The sequence below is a fragment of the Balaenoptera musculus genome, chromosome 1 (assembly GCF_009873245.2).
Source record: "Balaenoptera musculus isolate JJ_BM4_2016_0621 chromosome 1, mBalMus1.pri.v3, whole genome shotgun sequence".
In the NCBI taxonomy this organism is placed as follows: domain Eukaryota; kingdom Metazoa; phylum Chordata; class Mammalia; order Artiodactyla; family Balaenopteridae; genus Balaenoptera; species Balaenoptera musculus.
The window spans coordinates 36,532,815-36,549,204 of record NC_045785.1 but is presented as its reverse complement, the minus strand read 5'-3'; the positions used below and the strand labels follow the sequence as shown (position 1 = coordinate 36,549,204).

The 16,390-nt window shown below is 39.6% G+C and overlaps 1 protein-coding gene and 1 pseudogene across 2 annotated transcripts in view; one reads left to right on the top strand and one right to left on the bottom strand.

Annotated features, from left to right (window-relative positions):
• RNF220 (ring finger protein 220) overlaps positions 1–16,390 on the bottom strand; it is a 223,323-nt gene that overhangs the window by 178,935 nt on the left and 27,998 nt on the right. The window lies entirely within an intron of this gene.
• LOC118898313 lies at positions 6,511–6,704 on the top strand (annotated as a pseudogene).

Sequence of the window (16,390 nt, the reverse complement as noted above, 5' to 3'; positions counted from 1 at the left end):
GGAAGATCCCACATGCCGCGGAGCAACTGGGCCCGTGAGCCACAACTACTGAGCCTGCGCGTCTGGAGCCTGTGCTCCGCAACAAGAGAGGCTGCGATAGTGAGAGGCCTGCGCACCGCGATGAAGAGTGGCCCCCACCTGCCACAACTAGAGAAAGCCCTCGCACAGAAACTAAGACCCAACACAGCCAAAAATAAATAAATAAATAAATAAAAATTAAAGAAAATGTATGCTTGCTTGTACATTCTTGTGTTTTAAATTTTTCTCCATTTAAATTCTAATAGTGACAGGAAACTCACATAAACAAAAGTTCTTTGAGGATCATCAATTATTTTAAGAGTACAAATGGGTCCTGAGACCAGAAAGTTTGGGAACCATTGTACTAAACTAATATTACTCCAGCAGGAAAAACAGACGAAGGAGAAAACTACCAGTTTACTTAAGAACATCAATGCAAATATCTTAAACTTAATTGTTCTTAAAAGAAGACAAAAATAAATGAAGAATACATCATGTTCTTGGATGATACTCAAATTAAACTATAAATTTAATGAAATTCCAATCAAAATACTTACAGGATATTTTATGGAACTGGGCAAATTTATTCTAAAGTTCACCTGGGAGAGGAAATGTACAAAAGCAGTCAAGAAAATTATGAGAAAGGAAAACAATGTGACAAAGAAAAAATGGTAGTATATGTAGTTTTGGGTCCCATAAGGTATAAAAACATTCTATAATGCTACAATAATCGAAACAGTGTGGTGTTGGTACAAAAATGGACCCAAAAAGTCTGGGGAGCAGGATAGAAACCAAAAGCAGACCCATGTACAACCTGACATTTCAAATCAGTTGGAAAAATGTAGACTAATTAATTGTGTCAAGACAATTAAAATTTCTTGGGAAAAAACTAAAGTCAAAATCCTAATTCACACTATTGGCGAAAATTAATTTTAATTGTATTAAGGATCTAACTTGGACAATATAACTATGAAAGTATTGAGAGGAAAAAGATTATATGTATAAAATCTTCTGGGAGAGAAACACAAACCCCAGAAGCCATAATAGAAAAGGCTGATGAATTTTACTACATATGAAAACCTTTTGTATTATGTAAGACAGTGTAAATAAAGACAAACAATGGACTAAAATATATATGTATATATTTGTAACATATGTAACAGAGAAAGAATATCAGAATGAAATGATGCAAGCCTTCAAATCAATAAGAAAAAGATAACAATCTAATAGAGAAACAGGCAAATAACATAGAAAGGCAATTCACAGAAGATATACAAATGATCAATAAATATATTAAAGCATGCTCAAATTCACTAGTAACCACAGAAATGCAAATCTATAAAATATAAGTATAGCTTTTTAATTCATTAGAGTTGCAAAAATTGAAGGAATGATAATATCCAGTATTGATGAGATGTGGGGAAATGAGCATTCTCATTCACTGTTGGATGGCAGTCTTTTTGGAGGGTAACTGAGCACACTCTAACAAAAATATAAATTCTCACATCTTTTAACCCAGCACTTCTACTACTAGAAACTTACTTGCAGAAATAATTGCATATTTCTGCAAAAAGTTTGCTGTAGCAGTGCTTGTAATAGTAAAAAACTGGAAGCAACTGAAAAGCTTCCAACAGGAAAATAACTAACTAAGCCATGGTAGTTACAAAATATGGAAAAGCATTTGGGGGTTAAAAGAACAAGATAATTCTATTATGTACTGACATGGAGAAAAAAAAATGTTTTTAACATCGTTATTGAAGTATAATTGCTTTACAATGGTGTGTTAGTTTCTGCTGTATAACAAAGTGAATCAGCTATACATATACATACATCCCCATATCTCCTCCCTCTTGCTCCTCCCTCCCACACTCCTTATCCCACCCCTCTAGGTGGTCACAAAGCACCAAGCTGATCTCCCTGTGCTATGCAGCTGCTTCCCAATAGCTATCTATTTTACATTTGGTAGTGTATATATGTCCATGCCACTCTCTCACTTCATCCCAGCTTACCCTTCCCCCTCCCCATGTCCTCAAGTCCATTCTCTGTGTCTGCATCTTTATTCCTGTCCTGCCCCTAGGCTCTTCAGAACCTTTTTTTTTTTTTTAGATTCCATATATATGTGTTAGCATATGGTATTTGTTTTTCTCTTTCTGACTTACTTCACTCTGTATGATGGTCTCTAGGTCCATCCACCTTGCTACAAATAACTCAATTTTGTTTCTTTTTATGGCTGAGTAATAGTCCATTGGATATATGTGCCACATCTTTATCCTTTCATCTGTCGATGGACACTTAGGTTGCTTCCATGTCCTGGCTATTGTAAGTAGAGCTGCAATGAACACTGTGGTACATGACTCTTTTTGAATTATGGTTTTCTCAGGGTACATGTCCAGTAGTGGGATTGCTGGGTCGTATGGTAGTTCTATTTTTAGTTTTTTAAGGAACCTCCATACTGTTCTTCATAGTGGCTGTATCAATTTACATTCCCACCAACAGTGCAGGAGGGTTCCCTTTTCTCCACACCCTCTCCAGCATTTATTGTTTGTAGATTTTTTGATGATGGCCATTCTGACTGGTGTGAGATGATACCTCATTGTGGTTTTGATTTGCATTTCTCTAATGATTAGCGATGTTGAGCATCCTTTCTTGTGTTTGTTGGCAATCTGTATATCTTCTTTGGAGAAATGTCTGCTTAGGTCTTCCACCCTTTTCTGGATTGGGTTGTTTGTTTTTTTGATATTGAGCTGCATGAGCTGCTTGTATATTTTGGAGATTAATCCTTTGTCAGTTGCTTCATTTACCAATATTTTCTCCCATTCTGAGGGTTGTCTTTTCGTCTTGCTTATGGTTTCCTTTGCTGTGGAAAAGCTTTTAAGTTTAATTAGGTCCCATTTGTTTATTTTTGTTTTTATTTCGACATGGAAAAATTTTAAAGATATATCATTAAGTGAAAAAAGCAAGAGGTATGTTTATGGTATGATTCCATTTGTGTAAAAAACTACATTTTTATCTACCATAAAATATATAGATGCACACATGTATAAAGAAGAAAAAGTCTGGAAGGGTACATACTAATCTGTAGACAGTACTTACCTTTATGGAGGGGAGTCGATTAAAGAAGTAGAGTAGGGGCTTCCTTGGTGGCGCAGGGGTTGAGAATCTGCCTGCCAATGCAGGGGACACGGGTTCGGGCCCTGGTCTGGGAGGATCCCACATGCCGCGGAGCAGCTGAGCCCGTGCACCACAGCTACTGAGCCTGCGCGTCTGGAGCCTGTGCTCCGCAACAAGAGAGGCCGCGATAGTGAGAGGCCCGCGCACCGCGATGAAGAGTGGTCCCCGCTCGCCGCAACTAGAGAAAGCCCTCGCACAGAAACGAAGACCCAACACAGCCAAAAATTAATTAATTAATTAATTATTTTTAAAAAGTGAATATTTAAAAAAAAAAAGTAGAGTAAAAGAGACTTTTACTTTGTAATTAATGTTCTGTAATTTATTATAGCAAGTATTTCTGTTTTACCTGTAATTTTTCAAAATCAATCAAAAGAAGAAGGAAAAAAAAACCTCCTGCAATATCTACAGTAAGAGGTGATGCAGGCTTAAGTGAGAGCATTGGTTTTGAAAGGCGGAAGAGCTATCTCTTCCAGGCTCTTTTTAACACACTTTGTGCATTTCCATTATGTGGATCATCTGAAGGCTGCAACTATGTATGCATCTGCCTCTGCAAACACAGAAACTGGTAAATATTCATCTCTGTGTCTTTTGTGCCTGGCAATGTGCTTGGCATTCAGCAGATGTTGAGTAAGTATATGTTGAATGAATCATAAAGATAGTAAAAAGGTAGAACACACAGTTTTTGGTAACTAATTAGATGCGAGGGGTGAAGGAGAGGGTTGGAGTGGATAATGATATCATTACCAAATAAGGAAAACAGGAAGTTTGGGGGAAATTATGACAATAGCTAACATTTAATGATTACTATGTGCAGGTACTATGCTAAATGCTTTGTATCCATTATCTCATTGAATCCGAAGAAAAACCTTATATTTCCCTCACACGAGGAAAGAAGAGCTAAGAGACTTTCCCAAGGTCACTTAGCCATAAGTACAGCCAATATCCCAGACTCTGTGCTCTTAATCCCGAGGTTATACTGCTTCTCCAAAGAGGGAAAGTTAATAAAATCAGTTTTGATATGCTGTGATTGAGGTGCTCATGGGCTATTCACTGAGGTTAACCAGTCCAGTGGAGAGTCTACAGCTTGTTAGAGACGTCAGGGCTAGAGGTATGGATTAGAAGTTGTCTACGAGAGTGGCATCTAGAAGGTCAACATTCAACAATCATTCAACAAATATTTATTGAGCTCCCACATAAGCTCCAGGCACATGTTACATCAAACACTCACTTCAAACCCATTTGATTCACAGAATGCTTATCATGTGAAAGTACTGGGATCTTGTATTTTTAATAGTTGGTCATTTCTTTTTTTCATGTCTAATGATCCCCATTACACTGTAAGTATCTTAAACTACTAAATTTCTTTGTATTCCCCCTTGTTACAGGGCTCTAAACATGTTTGTTGATTGAATGCTTGAGAAAACATTAAGAAATGAGCAGCCATTCACAAAGACTAGCCTAAGTCTCAGGAAACCAAGTGCAGAGAGTGTCTGCATCTCTGTTACCAGCTAAAATTCTGTAAAAGCAGTCAAGTCTCAAACCAAATATAAGATTTTTCATCAATGTCATCAAGGTTAATTGTAGGCATCAGAAAATTGTAACTTGAAGCAGCAGGCTGGCTGCCAGAAGACCCATACCAGGTGGTATTTCCCTTGGCAAATTTATCAAAGTCCAGAGTCTGGCCCTCAGTCTTACTCGTCTAGACACTCAATCCTGTCAGAGTTGAGAGAACCCAGGGAGCTTTACGCATGTTCACTAAGTCATAAAAAACTGAAGTATAAAACTAGAGTGTCAGTTATTAATATATGACCAGATATTTGCCTCCATCATCATCTCCCTGTAGCCAATTGATGTGCAAAGCCAGATTCCTAGGAGACCATGTGGTAAGCCCAGAATCAGCACACAGGGAGTTAGTCACAGGATTAGGAGGTTTAACAACACCAGTCTCTGAGCCTGATGCAAAGGCGGCATGAAACAGGAACAAAGCACATACTCTGAAACCAGAGAAACCTGGACACACACAGCGCCCCTTACTTCCTAGCAGAGTGGCTGTGGGCAAGTCATTCAATCTCTGCAACCTCTAGTTCTTTAAAGGTGAGTGACGATACCTACTTCACAGGCTTATTGTGAGGACTCAATGAGATGATGCATAAAATGCTAGACCAGCTCCTTTCATGTGATCGGCGCTCAGTAAATGGTAGCTACATATCCGTCTCCATATGTTAGGGGTTAAGGGTTCAAGTCAGCCTTGCAGAATATCCTTTGCTCTGAATAAAACAGGGCAAGAAAGGATGGGGGCAAAAGACCAGTACGAACAATGCTGCAGTAATCCAGAACACAGATGTTAGTGGCTTAAAACAGGGATGCAGCCTCGGAGAGGTGGGGAGCTGGGAGAGAGATATATATATACAGATCTGAAAGATATTTAGGAGGCAGGCACTATGCTGAGTGTTTTACATAATTATTTATAGTCCTGACAGCAACTTATAAAGTAGCCCATTTTTCAGATAAAAGTCAGAGATATTAAGCAACTAGCTGAGGATCACACGGCAGTGACTGAACTGCAATATGAATTATAGTTGGTGTGATTCCAAAATCTCTCTTCTTCCTACAAATATACCTCTGTACATACCTTGGTTCTTAACCAAGATGTCAATTGTGAGGAGTATAGTAATTTCTTACCACTAACAAAGTACTGAAGTTTAGAGAAATGATTGAGTTTTTAGAAAATATAACTTGGAACAGATCAAGGTTATCACTATAACAAATAATGTCACTACTGCTCACTTCCATTATGATATGCTTTCTTGGGGGCGGGAGAGAAAGAGGTGGAAGCAGAGCTCGTGGATCAGATATTGTACATCATTCATCGTAGGTTTGTCTATGACAGAGTACCATGCATGTGAAATTCATCCATTGTTTCATCTTGGAAACAGTTTCAGAATGGTTACTCCGAGGAACAGGCACTCTTGTTGAGCAAAGAAAGTCTTAGCTGGGCCATGTACAAGCTTTCACTGTGACAGTGACAAGCTCTTCAGACAGCAGACATAGGTGTTAACCAACGGATAATCTCCTGACACTGTGTTCCTTAGATTTTCATCTTTCCAGTCACATGCAAATTATAATCCACTGCAGAAACTTAACTGTTTTAGATGGAGGACAATATCATCTAACAAATTTGAACTCCTTTTCCATATGAACCAACAAGTTAAGTTTTTCCTACTTTTACAGCTTAATATTTTAACCAAGGTGCTGCCGCCATTTCTTCTACCTTCAGTCTCTGTGCCTTTCGCAGAGCTCCCAACAGCTCCCAACAGCACTATGTTGGGACAGAGCATCCGGAGAGGTTCACAACCTCTATGGTCTGTAAGAGCCACTATGAGGAAGGTCCAGGGAATAATTTACCATTTTCAGTGGAAAACAAGTGGTGGTTATTAGCTATGATGACTTTGTACTTTGGGTCTGGATTTGCTGCACCTTTCTTTATAGTAAGACAACAACTGCTTAAAAAATAATCCATGAGGGACTTCCCTGGTGGTCCAGTGGCTAAGACTCCACGCTCCCAATGCAGGGGACCTGGGTTCGATCCCTGGTCAGGGAACTAGATCCCACTTCCCACAACTAAGAGCTCGCATGCCGCAACTAAAAGATCCTGTGTGCCACAACTAAAAAAAAAGATCCCACATGCCACAACAAAGATCCCGCGTGCCACAACTAAGACCCAATGCAGCCAAATAAATATAAAAAAATAATAATAATCCATGAGACAGAAATGAAGAGGAGCATTTTAAGAGGTGCAATCTCTTTGAAAAAAGGATTGAACTCAACATCCTAGATATGTTTGTAAATAAACTTATGGCATAAATCCTTAAAAAATTTTAACCCAAGCATAACATTTTACAATTCTTTTAATAAAATTTTGCTTTGAATTAGTTTGGGCCTAAAATTTCATCCTCATGAGATGGATGTAAATCAGTTTTGTTTCTCTGCAAATTTAATACTCATGACTTCTATATTCCTACTCCATATATTGCTTTAGAGCAATCGTTGTTTTCAGAAGTTTTTATAAGTTATTCATTCATTAGACAAATATCACTGCATGCCACCCAAGTAGCAGGCCCCTCAAGGAATTCACAATCTAATAAGGAAAACAGATAGACGAGTACTCCTAATGATAGTTATAACATTAATAACAATTTGTGCTATTTATCACCACCTGCTCTGTACCAGACACTGTGCTAGGCCTTAGGAATGAGAAGAGGAATAAGAAATTTCCCTACATTCAGGGGCTTCCCATGCCTTCAGAGGGTTTATGTACAGTCTGATGGGGGAGGCAGGTATATGGACCAATACATGCAATAGAGTAAACAAATGCCCTGCTAGAAATAACAATAGTGTGCTTAGTAGAAGGACAAGAGATGGAGAGGTTAATGAGAGATGAGAAGGCAAGCTGGAAAGGTTTCATAGAGGCAGTGACCTTTGAACCGAGTTTTAAAAAGATGAGTATTTTCCAAATTAAGGGCAAAAGGAAGAAAAAGGATAACTAGCAAAACAGGTGTAAAACAATTTTATGTGTTCAGGGAACTGCAAGCAGTTTGGTAGAGATGGAGGTTACAGTAAAAAAGGAGGGAGGAGGAGTTGGGAGGATCCAGTAAGAGCTGAGGCTTGTTGGGCAGAGGGCAGATGATGGAGGGCCTTCCACGCTGTGCTGTCTGTGAGGCCATGGGGGTCACCAAAGGGTTCCAGGCATGGGAGTTACAAGAACAGGGCTTGTCTTAGAAACAGAACTCTGGTAGCTATGAAGAGGATGGAGTTTAGAGATAAGGAGAGCAGTTAGAAAATACAGAATATATGTGTAGGATGGGAATTCCATGGTGGTCCAGTGGTTAGGATTCTAGGCTTTCACTGCCGCGGCCTGGGTTCAGTCCCTGGCTGGGGAGCTGAGATCCCACAAGCCATGTGGCGCAGCCAACAACAACAAAAAAAGAGTATATTTGTAGGAGATACTCATAAGGAGAATAGGTTGACTAGAAGGAGAAATGCTATGTCTACATGAAGAAATCAGGTTAGAGACAACCCAATAAAAAATCAGCAGAACTCTGAAAAGGTACTTCACAAAAAAAGAAAAATCATGGCTAATAAACACATGAAAACGTACTCTACCCAGTAACCAGGGAAATTTAAGTAAGAACCACACTGAGAAATTGTTATATATCCACAAGGCTGGCAAAAATGAAAAGGTCTCACAATACCAAGTATTGGTACGAATGTGGAACAACAAAAATTCTACATGCTGGTAGTAGAACAAACTGGCAGAACCTCTTTGGAAACAGTTTGATGTTAGTTAGTAAAGTTGAAGAAGCACTTATCTCAGGACCCAGCAATTCTAGTTCCAGATCTCTACCCTAATGAGACTTGTGTCCTGTACACCAGGACACTTATAAAAAATGTTTATGGTAGCATTTTCCATAAGAAAAAAATTGGAAATAACCTAAATATGAATCATCATTGGAATGGATACATGAATCAGGGTGTATTCATACAATGGACTATAATACAGCAATAAAAATGAATGAACTCCAAGTACACGCAATAATATGGATGAATCCTAAACTCTTAATGATGAACAAAAGAAACAAGACCCAAACAGTACAAAAACATGATTTTACCCATATAAAGATCCAAAAATGCTAAATTAAACTATATTGTTTAGGGATACAGACATAGGTAATAAAATTATAAAGAAAAGCTGGAAAGTAATCATCATAAAAGTCAAGGGAGTGATTATCCAAGTAAGGGAGAGATGGGTTGTGACCAGGGAGAAGTATACAAAGGATTAGTAGGATGCTGGAAATGTTCTGTTTCTTGGGCTGGCTGTGGTTTCATGAGGGTTCAATTATTTGCTTAACTGTACACATATAGTTTGTGCACCTTTCTCTAGGTATGCTATATTTCACAATATAAAAGAAAAAATTAATGTACTTAGGGAAAAAACAAAAAGTACATTAACAACTATGTACTGCTAGATGTGTTTATAAGTGAAAAGCTGTTTTGTTGAAAATTAAAAAGAAATCAGAAAAGGTTTCACATAGGAGATATATACATGTGAATTGAAACATAAAGGATCCCCTGCTTTCCAACCTGGGTCCCACAAAAAAAGGTGGCAAGAAGAAGGACTGTTCTGAAATCAATGAGGTAGTGACCAGAAAATACACCATCAACATTTACATGAACATCCATGGAGTAGAGTTCAAGAAGTATGCCCCTCGGGCACTCAAAGAGATCTGGAAATTTGCCATGAAAAAAATGGGAACTCCAGCTGAGTGCATTGACACCAGGCTCAACAAAGCTGTCTGGGCCAAAGGAATAAGGAATGCCCCATACTGTATCCGTCCAGGTGTGGTTGTCCAGAAAACGTACTGAGGATGAAGGTCCACGAAACAAGCTCTATACGCTGTATACCTATGTACCTGTCACTGCTTTCAAAAATCTGGATGAGAACTTACAGCTGATGGTCAAATAAAGTTATAAAACTGAAGAAAAAAAATTCCTTGACCTAATTCTAGGTTGGGTACCAGTCCTGTGAACTATACCATGTACTTATCTGTCTTAAAATACTTGCTGCAATGTAATGTATTTGGCTGTTTATATATCTGTGTTCTCTACAACTGTAAGCTGCTTGAAGGAAAGCTGAGTCTTGTTTACACTGGATTCTTATGACCTAATAGTTCACAGTATATAGTAGGTACTCAATAAATTTGTGGAATGAATGAATGAATGAAGAAATGTTGCTTACTCTTCTTATAATCATGTCTTGAGTAATCTATGCACTACTTTCAACGGAGATCACAAACCTTCTCCATGCATTAAGTTTTCAGCTGCTACTCTGTCCTTTCCTCTACAGTTCTCCACTTCCTACTTTAAAGGTAGAGGCCACTAGAATCTTTCTCCCCATCAATTAAAATTTTTCTCTTCTTTCACTCCTCTTAGAATAACTGCTCATCTCCAAGGCTAATCCTTTCATCTATCACCTTGACCGTATCTCGTATTTCTTCCCCAGATTTGCATCCTTCATTATTCCTGTTCTGAATGATTCTACATTTTATCTTCCCCTCATTCATTCATACCAGCTCAGAGAATGTGAAGGTACCATGTTCACCCTAGAAAATAATAGATACTGTACTTAGGGAAACAGACTAATCTAGAATTCACATCCTGATGGTAATTCTCTTTAATATCCTGCCATGCATGACTTTCACAGGCTCAGAAAAGGCCTGGAGTTGTGACAGCAAACTAAAAGCCTCGGTCCCCATGGCTGCTTAGGGCTGGGGCAGGCACGGCCTGACACTTCTCTCAACTGCTGGATGAGATGGGATTGTACTAGGGCAAGGAATTCCCCTTTAACGGGGGACCGGCACTCTTTCTTTCTAAAGATAGTACCTTGGAAGTGGCCACCGCAACAGGTTCTAGGTCAGGGGATGAATCACGGGACACATTCTGATACATAGGAGTACCACTGCCAGGTTTCAGATGGTTTGCTTCAAGCTGGCTGCTCTCCTTGACAATGCAGTCCTGGTTCTGAGGGCCAGGCCCTGAGGAGATCTCCCGCTTGAATTTGGCTAATATCAAGGTCTCTAAGGTACCTGAAGGAGTTTCTCTTTGAGACTCAGGGAACAGGAGGCGTAAGGCTCCAAAGAAAGTTCTACCTCTAAGCTCTCACTTGTACCTCCAGGTGGGGTCCCAAGCTCACCCATGATTAACATTCCCCCAACAGAAGAAGGACCAAGTTGAGAAGCAGTCTCTTCTAAGTCAGAATCCCTTCTATCCTGACTGAAGAAATCATTTGGTAGAGATTTCTGCAATCTATTGCAGTGATACAGGGAAAGAGCACAAGTTTTTGGCATCAGACAGGTCTGGCTTTGAATCCCAGCTCTGCCACTAACTAGCTGTGTGTTGGTCAATGTCTTAAATCCTCTGAGACTAGAAAATGGAGATGATATCTACCTGAAGGGTTGTTGTATAATAAATCTTAAACTTATTTCCCGGTTTCCCTTTTACTTCCTCTATAACAGGCTGGGAACATCAGTCCCAATCCCAGGGTCAGCTTTGACTAAGTCCCTCCATTCTTTGCTATGTCCTCTTCATCTTTTGCCCCTCCCCTCCCTTGCACAATATGTACCTGCTGGGCTTCCCTGGTGGCGCAGTGGTTGAGAGTCTGCCTGCTGGTGCAGGGGACACGGGTTCGAGCCCTGATCCGGGAAGATCCCCCATGCTGCGGAACAACTAGGCCTGTGAGCCACAATTACTGAACCTGCGCATCTGGAGCCTGTGCTCCGCAACAAGAGAGGCCGCGATGGTGAGAGGCCCTTGCACCACGATGAAGAGGGGCTCCCACTTGCTGCAACTAGAGAAAGCCCTCGCACAGAAACGAAGACCCAGCACAACCATAATTAATTAATTAATTAATTAATTAATTAAAAAAAAAATGTACCTGCTGGAGTAAACTCTTGTCAGTTCCCTGAATACATCAAGCTCTTTCTCCACAGAAACTGTCTAATAGAACTTTCTGCAATGATGAAAAAGTTCCATATTATAGCTGTCCACTATAATAGCCACTAGCCACATGTGGGTAGTCAGCACTTGAATTGTAGCTAGTGGGACCAAGGAGATCAAATTTTAATCTTCTTTAATTTTAATTAATTTAAATTTAAATAACCCCACAAGGCTAGTGGCTACCATAATTTACAGTTCTAGACTGTAAGTCTTTGCATTTGCCATTTCCTTGCATGGAAATGTATTTCCCCACTCTTCTACTCAGTCTTAAAATCTCAACTTGAATATCTATTCTTCCAGGATGCATATCCTGAGACCTTGGACTCAGTTAGGTTTTTTCCTTGTTACCTTCCATAGCATCCTCTAGCCTTCTCCTATAATATCACTCATCACATTTTTTTTAAAATTACTGCTTTGTATTTTCCATTAGGGTGTAAACTTCATTGGTGTTCTTGGGGCCCTACAGACTTCCTCTCTCAGGTATGGATACTTCTTTTCTTCCCTTTGAGTGGACATCCAGAGGATCTTAGGATTTAGGTTTTTTCCAAGTTGGGGACTATTATCTTTGAGGTAACTTTTGCACATTGGAAGCTTTAGGGATTGATTAGGAGTGGCCTTATACCTTTCTAAGGATAAGCTAAAAGTCAGAAACTAAAAAGGAAAGGAATAATAAAATGCCTCATTAAATTAAAAACTTCTATATGCAAAATAAACAACAACAGGGACTTCCCTGGTGGTCCAGTGGTTAAGAATCCACCTTCCAATGCAGGGGATGTGGGTGCGATCCCTGGTTGGGAAACTGAGATCCCACACGCTAAGGGGCAACTAAGCCCTCACACCACAACTAGAGAGAAGCCCACTGCAACAAAGAGCTGCAACAAGGACCCAGTGCAGCCAAAAACAAAAAACAAAAAAAAACAACAACAATAACACCCCACCAATATATCAAGACAAATGATAAACTGGAAAAAAATATACAACATAAATTATAGATGAAAAAGGATTAATAAAAAGAGTACTTAAAATCAATAAGAGAAAGGTGGACACCACGTGGATAAAAGAAATGAACAGGCATTTCAAAAAAGAAGATAAACTAATCTCAGAAAATATTAAAAAATGTTTAACTTCACTAGTAACTAAATAAATGCAGATTAAATTAACATAATACAATTTTGCTTATTAAATTGGCAAAGATTAAAAAGTTTCATCCTAATGTGTTGATAAGAGCATGAAGAAATAAGTAATCTGGCAATAAGCATAAAAATTGAAATATGCATACTTTTTATCCAGTGATTCTACTTTTAGGAATATATCCTAAGAAAATGATCAGACACTTGACAAAGGTGAATTTATAAAGATGTTCTCTGTAAGTGTTGTTTATAATACTGAAAAGCTGGAAACGATCTAATTAGACAACCAGAGGTTGGTTAAATAAAATATGATACATCCCTGCAATGGAATACTAAGTAGCTATTCAAAGTGGTGCTATGGATCTATATTTACTGACACAGAGCACTATCTATAATAAATGAAAAAGTGAAAAAGAAAGTCACAAGCTAGCATGTTAACATAATCCTACTTTTATAAAATTTTTGTCAACTTACCTATCTACTCATAAAAAGAATTTTGAAGGATATATGCCAAAATATTAATAGTTCTCTCTGGGTAGATGTTTCACTATCTTTCCCTGCTTAAAATCATGGCAACTAGCCAGTCCTCCCCAGGATTCTCTGGCGTAGGGTTTGATGTCCCCTCAAGTGGGTCACAGAGGACCTCAGAGATAGCCAGTACTAGGTTTCCTGATTGATGCAGTCGTAGACTCACTGGTAGTCCAGACTTTACCTATTTTATTCACTGCTGTGTCCTTTGTGTCTATAACTGCCTGGCACGTAGTAGGCATTCAATAAATATGTGTTGAATTAATGTATCATATCAGAGCACCAATTCTATTAATGATAAAGCATATTTAAACATTATTTTGATAAATTAAACCCAGAATGCAAAATTCACAAAAAGTTTAGATAATGTAAGATTCCTAAATACGTTATACTCTCTATTCACCATTATGATGCTGGGGCCAGAAGTTTATTTTCTTCTATCATTTGTGTCCTTTCCCAGAAGAGTCTGAGAAGCAGTGAATAATATCTTTGTGCAAGGCCTTTTCCACACCCTTCTGAGGCTAGGTATTACAATCTCTAACTCACAGACGAGAAAATGAAGGTTTGGCGTTGCTCAAGGTCACACAGTTAAAAAGCAGGAGAATCGGGACCCAAATCCAGGCCCATTTGTCTCCAAAACTCGTCTGTGGCTTTGAGAGGTACAAAGTAAGACAATGAAAAGGACATTGCAGGTCTGTGACAGCTAACGTCTGTGCTTCCTAACAAGTCACCACCACTTAGCCCTGAGCTCCCATGTCTAAGAGGTGCTTTTTCTTAACCCTTGGAGAATCCAGAGGATGATTTGTCACCAGGGTTATTAGCATTTCTCCCTGGATATCGACAGCTTGTCTTTCCTCCCTCCAACCAGTGACTGATTTCTTCAAATGCTCGCCAAATACGGCCCAAGTCACCATGGTAAACGTATTGACAGAATCATATTAAAAGCTACTGAGCATTTACAGGGTTGTAAGTTATGCAAGGGAGGAACAAGATAAGAAACACAGGGAAAGAAAACAGGTTCAATCAGCAGTGACAATTATTTATTTAGAAGCTGCTGGTTGGAACAGTTTTTTAAATATACTTTAATTGCTAATTATGGTTTCTTCAGGAGAGTTGCTTCACCTTAAAGCTAATCATTAATATTTCAGCTGCTCAGCATAGAGACTGTGTACATGCCGTAGACCTACCCAGAGCCGTGTCTGCAGTTAGCATCTGCTGCTGGCTCTGAAACAGAGTCTACTGCGTTGGTTGGTTTCCTACCCCAAACTCAAAGTCGGCTAGTCCACTTACCTTAAGAGAGCAGATATTTAAGTCCTTATTTCTCTAAAGATTGAGGCTGGTTCAATAAGCAAAATTCTGCTCTAAGCCACCTAGACAACTGACAATTTTTCAAAGGAATGACCTATCTTTTCTAAGTTAATTTACACCTTTTATTGGGGGACATAAGTGTTGCCTTAGGCAAGGTAGAGAATACAGAAGAGTTTGTTTTCGGCTTCTAATTCCCTGGGTACTCCGATGTGAACCTTATAACAAATAAGGTCAGCTTCCAGGCCCGGAAGGTACTGAGGGTAAACAGGCGCGAGGACGCCGGGGTCCCCGTGTGGGAGTATATTTGGTGTAGCCCCTTCTCCCGTGTTTCCAACTTCACATGCTTCTTAAGGAGAATCTAATCCTCACGGGAGAGTTGAATCTGTTCATTTGCAGGCATCTCATCAGCACCCTGCTTTGTGGAGGGCTGTTTGATGTCCCAAGGAAAAGACTTCGAAGTCTTTTAAAGCCTTTTTGATGTGAACCAGAAAATCACGTTTTGTCGAGAGTGCACTCAACTTGAACCTCAAAAGGTTCAGGACTCAGAAACCACACGGTTCAAGTGGGATTTAAACGGGGCAAAATCACTTCCTTGTCTTCCCTGGCAAGTCCCTCCCCCTGGCCTTTGTGCTAACAGTTTCTCTACACTGTTGGGCCTTTTTCCTCTCTCTCTTTCTCTCTCTCTCTCTCTCTCACACACACGCACACACACACACACATACACACATATCTTGGCAAGAAAACCTTAAGAGAAAGAAAAAATATATCACCCCCAAAGAGGTGGCTCTCTCCTCTCTGAGGATAAATGCTGTCTCCAGCTCCACCCTGCCCTCAAAGATTCTGAATGGCCATTGCTGCAGTCCCAGAGGCCTGGAATGCTCTACGTGAGGGTGAAATGATTTACAGAGCCAAACAGCTATGATTGCATCCTTAAGTGAGGCATTTAACTAGGTACAAGACTAGAGCTCCCTGTGCTCCGTGGAGCTTTTGCAGAGAAAACTGGAAACTTGCTTTGGGGAGTAGCTACTTTGCGTGGAAGGAAGCACATACCTTAGGCCTTCACTGTTCCACTTGGAAATGAAGGGACAGGAGATATGACTCCTCCTAAAATCAAAGGGAAGAACTGAGCTGAGAGAATAATCTAACCCTAACTTTCTCTTTCCAGAGTTCTCTTCTGATTTTTCCTCATTAGACTTGAAAATCCAGTTACTCAAGAGCCAGTGAAAGTTTAGATTCACGAGACAGAATATCAATTGTGAAAAGATCCAAAGTGTTCCTCACACCCTAAGGAGTCTCAGATGCCCTGTCCCCATGGCTGGAATCACATCAAAGCCCCAGTGACCACTATCTCATGCCCTGCTAACCATAATAGTCACTATTTATTGAGTGGCTACCGCAGATCAGGCACCATGCTATAAACACATTATCTCATTTAATTTGTTCAATAAAACAAAAAGGTGAGTCAGCTCACTCCCATTTTGCAGACACGAAAACTGAGGCTCAGAAAAGTTTAAATGACCTGCCCCAAAGCAGCTCAGCTAATAAGTGCTTGAGCTGTGACTAAAATCCAATCTGTTGAGCATCAAAGTCAGTGGTTCTTGGTTTAACACCATGTTACTCAGCATCTGTCCTGTTGCAGTTTTGGTTTTGTTTTGTTTTGTTTTAAGACACTTAGTGCTTTA